Source organism: Lathamus discolor, chromosome 12 (genome assembly GCF_037157495.1).
Source record: "Lathamus discolor isolate bLatDis1 chromosome 12, bLatDis1.hap1, whole genome shotgun sequence".
In the NCBI taxonomy this organism is placed as follows: domain Eukaryota; kingdom Metazoa; phylum Chordata; class Aves; order Psittaciformes; family Psittacidae; genus Lathamus; species Lathamus discolor.
In genome coordinates this window covers 9228330-9235979 of record NC_088895.1, presented here as the reverse complement: position 1 = coordinate 9235979, position 7650 = coordinate 9228330, and the positions used below count along the sequence as shown (strand labels likewise).

At 40.4% G+C, this 7650-nt stretch overlaps 1 long non-coding RNA gene across 1 annotated transcript; it reads left to right on the top strand.

Moving 5' to 3' along the window:
* The first annotated feature begins 5251 nt into the window (after positions 1 to 5251).
* LOC136021055 (uncharacterized) lies at positions 5252 to 6303 on the top strand. The gene is made up of 3 exons (XR_010615654.1): positions 5252 to 5306; positions 5524 to 5682; positions 5795 to 6303. It is a non-coding gene; the product is annotated as an uncharacterized LOC136021055 (long non-coding RNA).
* Positions 6304 to 7650: the final 1347 nt, after the last annotated feature.

Here is a 7650-nt window from a genome sequence, read left to right as displayed (position 1 = left end):
AAACTTAATTTTTGTTCACTTTTAAGCTTGGTGACATCTTAGCCACTAACTTGTAAGATCTGTGATTCAGTTTGCCAAACTTTAAAAGGTTTAATGATCTTTTCTTGTCTTCCAACACCTATTTCGTGGATTGCTTTCTCTGTATTTTTCTGTTCTTTCCAATATTACTTGGGAACGATAAACACAGGCTGTATAAAACAGGTGTCAAAAATCAGAGGTCTCATTGTGTCAGAAAGACCCAGTTGAAGCATCAAATGAAAAACTCCAACAAGAGATAGTATTTTCACTGAAAATATTCATAAATGCCTTATTAAAAAGACCAAGACATCATTGGCATTGCAATACTGCAGGTCGCATACAGCTCTCTTTAGAAAAATGGGTGCACATACATAGCCCACATTGGTATGAGGGAAAATCTGTGCTTTATATGTCTAGAAGAAATCAGACTCACATTAAGCAGCTTCGCCTATGTGCAAATACCTTGTGGCAATGCATTGAAATGTACTTAAAGTGGAGCGTTACTTGACGTTTTGCAATTTATGAACTAACACTTGATTTTTCAATTTTTCCTTCCTTGTCGCTTTCCCTTCTCCTTATGCAGAGCAAGGAGGCAAATAACCCTGTGACAGGGTATCAATATATTACTTGCTGAATGCTACATATTAGGACAATGATGAGAGTAGATGGCACGTTGTAGTTACTGAATTTTAGCCATTACCAGTATCTTTACCTCCGTTTAATGGACAGGTTCATCTCTTCCTATCATATACTGGTATAAAGGCCTTAGCAAATGTAAACAAAAGATAAAGGCACCAAGCGCAATCAAAACTCAGCAGTTTAGAGCCAGCCAGCCTGCCTTGTTTTCCAATGCAATTTATTTTATTGCCTTGTGTACTAACACTAAACCACTGCATCATTCAGCTGAAAGGGTAAATCTGGGATCTGTTCAGCTCCCAGCACTGTCCCTTGTGCACTGCAATTACAGAAACACCTGGTTTGAATAATTTCGTTGCACTCTACTGTAAAAATTCAGTGCTCAACAACCCAGAATCTCACCTCAGTCTGCAATATAAATAATGTATGTATAATCGACTCAGATCTGTAAAGGGCTGTGGACTTCTCCCCTGTGTCTTCATTTTCCATATTCATCATAGAACAACTTAAAAAGGGGAAATGAGATTTGTTAAACTTTTTTCTGACATTATATGCAATAAGCATTTTTTAAAAAGAGATTAATTTGGAGTTTGGCCAAACCCCGTCTGTTCTGGAGATCAGACTGGAATTATCTTGTGGGAGCATGGGAGCATTCGTTCCTCACATAAAACAACTAAGAGGAGTCTCAGCCTATCACCTACCATCACTTGATGGGGCTAACAGCAGTTTCGCACATCTATCTGAAAATAAAAAGCGGTTTACATTTCTGTGCTGTCCTCTTACTTTTTTAGAGCTCATTTTTCTTATCACATTTTATCAGATATTCATTTTGTGTCTCTCCTATATATGATTTTTAATTGCAGAACATTGTCTTCAAGCTGTATCCATGCATTAATGTTGGAACACTCACACAGATGCACAGTGAAACAAAGGTTTTTAAGTGCACCTACAGTAAACCCAACGCTAAGAGTTTACCAAACACTTCCAGGTGTGACATTCAGAAAACAAGTCAGCACACTTAACTAGATTTGAGATCTTGCATGATAGCCAAAGCTACACAGAAAGTGAACCTTGTCACGTCACCTGCAATGACTTAAAAACAAGGTTATTTCATCCTGTGCAGGATGCAGTAGCTGGATGGTGCTGTCAGCAAGTTATGTAAATGTGCTAATCTGCATATGCAGCTATTTCATCTGCATACCATGCTTAGGTCTATAAACTTCAGGTTGCTTATAGCTGCTCTCCAGTCACCATGAAGTTCTTTAGTCAGTTAGTAAGTATTTTCACGCTTCTAAGGTGACAAAAATATATATCATACACACTCCATAACCTAGAAATTGCATCACAGGGAACTGGACCAGGACCACAAGCTATTAATGCAAAAATGGAAGAATTTAGTCATGCTGCTTTACCTCCCCTCTCGCCTTACCTGTAAGAATCTGCTCCATGGTCAAGAAAGCTTCCTCCTAGTTCTTGGCATGTGTACAAGGAATACATGAAGTAGTGCCCAGTGGTGCAAATATTCCTTGGCTGAGTTTACTAATTTATTTCTTTGGGAGCACCCGCTAATCTGCAAATACCAGCAAAGCTTTGAGTCCTGTTGAAGGAGAGCGATAATAAGAAGCAGCAAATCTCTTCTGGTATATTTGAAAGGAAGTTTTCAAAGACCAAAAATTTCATGATCATGGTAAATCCCTTGTGATTTACATGGGAGCAGAAATAGAGCCCTCCATAGTGACCCCAGTGTTACACTCACATAGCGCTCTTTTTGAAATTTTCATCGAAAAGAGAAAATGCCACCTCCTGACTTGATCAAAACAGGGCTCCTTCTCCTTGCTGCACTCTGTAAACTTAAAGTCAGTTGCTAGTATTTCTATGAATATGAAATGTTTGCTTTGCAAGCCTTACTGGGTTGCTGCTAGAGGCCAGTGAGTTGGTACACTTTTTGTTTCTTGTTTGGATGAATGCTAAATCTCCTCTGGCATACATATTTTTTGTTATCCTGGCAACATGTTGCTTTGACTTTTCCAAGAGCCAGTGAAATACAGCAGAATTAATCCTTTCATAAGGAATATAAACCACAAATACAGCTTGAGGAAATTTATTTATAAAATACAGCAGAAAAGTAACAAAGTCTTCCTAGAATAAAATCCCACCTTAAGAACACCACAAACCTTAAGAACAAACATCACAAACTGCTTCAAAGAAAGATGTGAGAAACACAAGAAATTAGAGTTATGGAAAATGGTTTTTAAATCCTTTCTTGTATTTCCCTTCTGGCTGTTACTCAGCTCATGAAACAACTCTTTGACTGCTAAATTTCCTTTAAAAATAATATTATAATCTCTGCCCAGAGAGGTGTGACATTTAAATTAATGGGAACCAACGCCTGTTAACTACACCTCTGGGGAGCAAGTCCGGCATGTTTATTATATGGATGCAAAAAAGATTCCTTATTTTTTGTCTTATGGATTTACCTCCTATGTGCATGCGCTGCAAAAGGAGAAATATGGTCTCTCCTCTTTCATTGTTATTCACTGCCTCCTTCCCTATTGCTATTCATCTTTTTAATTCCCAATTACAGATGGATTCGTTCTGATGATCTAACATTGAAAAAACCCATTCAGTGTTCTCCGGAATTTTCACGTTTAATCCTTTTTTAGTACATTTAAGTTCTTTACTTTTATCAGAATTCCTTCAAGAGCCCCTTTCTCCTCCGCGGCATTTCGAACGCAAGCTGCTGTTTGCAGTGCCTTGTATAATAGCTCCAATTGGAGGAATACATCTGGGGCCCATTTCTTAACTGTTGTGATTTCATGGACGAAAAACTACTTTGAGCATTTGGTTTTCTAAAAAATGGGACTGGGGACACAAAGGTAAAAGGAAATTGACATTAGTATGTAAATTGACATTTAGCTTGGGTGGAAGTTAATGAGCTCCATCCTGTCAAAGCCTGAAATTGCCTGTGAGCGCTCCTAGAAGATGCTTCAACAAACGAATGTGAACAATTTCCCAACAAAAGAAAACTTCTGCAAGCTCAATTAAAACTTATCTTCGGGCTCTGAGCATTGCTAAACACAAGATGGAAATTTACTCCAACTGCTGCTGTGATGGGCAGTACAGAGGAAACAAATGCATCAACCCTTGTATCTGTAAGCAAACGAGTGTGGCTATTATAGATCTTGTAGGAGCCAACCAAATAGAAGAGCGGACGATCTCTTTGACATGCGTTCGTTCAAACAGTAACACATCTATTTCCAGCCTAGAAAATGAGCCATAGCATCAATAGACAAAAGTGTCACAGACCACAGTCAGCTTGAACCCCTACGTCCATTCAGAGGAGAGAGAACTGCCTGTTGCATTGTGAAGTACCAGGTTTTCTATTATATTTAGTCTTGGATGACAAATGTTCCATAGCTAGATCTGCTATAAAAACATTTCCTGACACATGAATGGACAAGAGATACAATCTTTCTAGTAATACCATTAAAGAGACTGATTGCAGCCCAAGTCCTCCTCCATCTCTTTAGCAACACTTTGAAAGAACTGTGCGATTCTCCAAGTCCCATTATTCAGCAAAGCAGCGTGGTAGAAAAGGTCTTGAATGCCCTGGAGAACTGAATGGTCTGAAATGCCCCAGAGGGAAGGCTGCTGATGCTTGAATTTTTGCACCCAAGGTTTCTTCACTCACTACTATTTGAACTCCTGTGAAAGGCTGATCTCATAAATACTCTGCAATATTAATAAGAGGTGCTATGATCTGACAGGGCTGTTGATAGGGGATTGCTAACTGCACCTTTGAAATAGCTCCCTGAAAATGAAATGGCAACATTCTTTGGCTTCCTACATACATTGAATGTGATGTATAGCCACCTCAGCATGTCTACAAACTATGCCTATTTTAACCCCATGGAAGAACAACCAGGAGCAGACCTCACAGAGGCATTCCAGAGACACTTGTGGGTTTCGACCACAGGTTGTCACAATCATGTTAATAACTCAGTCATTAGCAAAGAGAAGCATCCCAGATACAGCATGTAAATGGCTCCTGTTGAGCACCTACAGCACTGACATCCTTTTAGGAATGGAGTTTCTAAAGCCCAGCTTCTCACTGGCAGAAGTCTTCTAGTAGAAAAAGAATGGGAAAGGTTCTTTTCAGAGAAGAGCAGCAGTTTGTGACAACCTTCCTGACCTCAAGAACGCACATGCAGGAAACTCTGACGTCAAAGTCCCCTTCTTTCTCCTTCAGTGGAGAACAAACACGTCTCACTCTATTCTTTTCTTGGTATTGTGTTCCTTTTAAAGTGACAAATGAATAAATAAACAACATCTGGGTTGTGGAGTTGCCATCTGGGAAAGTGTTGGGAATGAATTGTAGAACGGCCCCCAGAGTATGCTCAAGAGACCGAGTAGAGGAATTTGCATGGAGAGTACCTGCAGGTGCACTCACTGAGAGAAGGGGCTCCCATGTACCCACGTGTGGCCAGTGAGGAGCCATCACTCATGCAGTCCCTCACTGCTGCAGGTGTGGGATGGATGCGTCTCAAATAGTGTAGCTGTAAAAAGACATCTTACTGCTGGGACACATCCCCGGCCAGCCACTCTTTGCCAGTGTCTTCTGGATGCAGCTCTGCTTTGGGCACACATTACAGGTTTTATACCCAAGCTTTGAACAGCAATTCATTATGTGGTTTATTAGACCTGAAGTGCAGTTTCATGGTCAGATTGATTTAATGCTGATCTTGCCTTTTTGTTCCCTGTCTGCAAGCTTGCGTACTCGCCCCCTTGTGCTGGCACCAGCGTGGCACATTGGGCCCTGCAGGCAGCTTCATCAGGAAGTTGATTAAACTGAATATTATTAATTTTTAGCTTTGGGCCCAGATCAGTTTCCTGAACTGGCTGACTGCTTGGCTGCACAAAACCGAGTTCTGGGAGAAGAGAGAGCATTAGAATGTGGCACAGGCTCACTCGCTCTTCTCAGCAGCACCGCACACCTGGATTATCCAGACTTCTTTGGAAAGCACAAGTGTAAGTGTCATGTTCACAACAAAAGCCTCTGGAATCTCCCTCCCTCTGACTCTTTTCCTTTGGGGATGATGGTAGAACTGCACCAAGATTACTTTTGCTGCCTTTGTTTCAGATCTCTAATTTGAAAGCTTCACAACTGAATTAAAATGAAGAATGGAGGAGAAGAGGAAAAAGAGCCTTAGCTTACGAGTGTCCAGAACAATTACTTACATCCATTTAGCTGCTTTTTTTATTACATCATGAATTTACAAATACTTTTAACCAAAACCAAGATGGGTTCCGAATCACTGTTCTTCAGAACACCAACAGGAATCTCTCAGCCATAAATAACAATTGAACTGAGATGTAGGTAGGAAAATAATTTATAGAAGTTAAACTCTTTGACAGGAATCTCATTCAGATGATTTGGTGTAAATGTTAATTTCAGGCATCAGAACCATGAGATTAGGTTATTTCTTCTTTTACATACTTGTTTTCAGCTACAATGAGGAGGTAACAGACCAAATTCTTCCCCAGCTGCTATCTGCTTCTCCCCTCCAAATATCTGAATTACAGGATCTGTTCCCTCCCGGTTGCACCATAATGAGAATTGTGATGGTGATAAGATTATCCAGTGCTAAAGTCATTCAAATTGTTTAATGACCTAAGAACTTCCTCCAGGCTTTTACTTTTCAGCCAAGGAAGTGTTTTTCATAAAGAAAATGATGCTAAAATAATCAAAACAAAACCTCACCAAATGTTCATGCATTTAAGGTATAAATAAAGAAGATTTAAGAACATATCCTTTCAGTGTTGTAAGAAAGTCCATCAGTGTGTGTGCGTAAGAATTAAATTAAGTGGCAGGAGTGGGGCGTAAAACAACATTATCATTCGTAATCGCAGCTGAATGGTGGATTCAGAAAAGGAAATATGAATTGCAGAGTGCAAAATACAGAAAAGGCCAATTCTACACACGCACGCCTGGATACTCGTGACAAAGCCCTACCTGCCCTCTATACTGCAACAAGAATGACCGTGCCCCTGCTCTGTGACTGGGTCTTCTGCTGCCATAACACACCAAGGGTGAGAGGAGAGGGAGGTCCCTTCTGCTTTGCCCTTGCATATTCATGTACATCAGTGCTGAGTCAATAAGAACGTCAGCCTGGAACATTTCTCTTGGCAACAGTTTTGCTTGTGCTGCTCCAGTGTTTTGAGGATCATTTTAATTTTAACTGGCTTCATCCCTTAATCTGTGTTGCCAAGCCATCCCACAAGCAATGTTCCCATGTAACACGGGCTGACAGACAGCAGTGGGCAGCCGGAGCTGCTTCACATGAGCTCAGTGCAGGCTCAGCTGCAGTGTGAAACTCTTGTCACCACAGAAGTGCTTTGTACCACTTTGCTTTGACACAGCTGGTTAGGGGATTAAAAACTCCTCCACTCTTAACAAAAAATGCTTGTGATGCTGGTCAATCAAACTGCAACTGCAGCTTTTCCTTCTTGACAATATCTCTTTAAAGGTCTGAAAAGCTTTGATTAAGGAAATCAGCTAAAAAGCCCCAATTAATGAAATAAACTAGGAAGTCTCCACTGGGTTTAGATGGAAGGACAACTTGGCTGTACTTGGACCACATCCCCACCCACTGCCCTAATATCTTACAGCTGCAATTCCACTTCTACTTAACTGAATGATAGAAATCTCTAATGACTGATCTTAAATAATCATAGAGCCATGCAACTTAATTTTTTTCACTGTGGTTTCTTCTTAAATCAAATTGACATGTCACGGATTTTGTTAAACAATCTTATTTTTTATATACCACATAGCTGTGCACACTAGGGCAAGTAACAAAGGAAGTCCTGTGCAGGCAGTAATACTCTGAAGGTAAAACCCAACGTCAAGAGAGGCAGCATTCAGGTTTTACAGTGGGATCTAGCTGTCCTACACTGTTCGTCTGAGCACATATGTAATACCTTACAGCTTAGGCA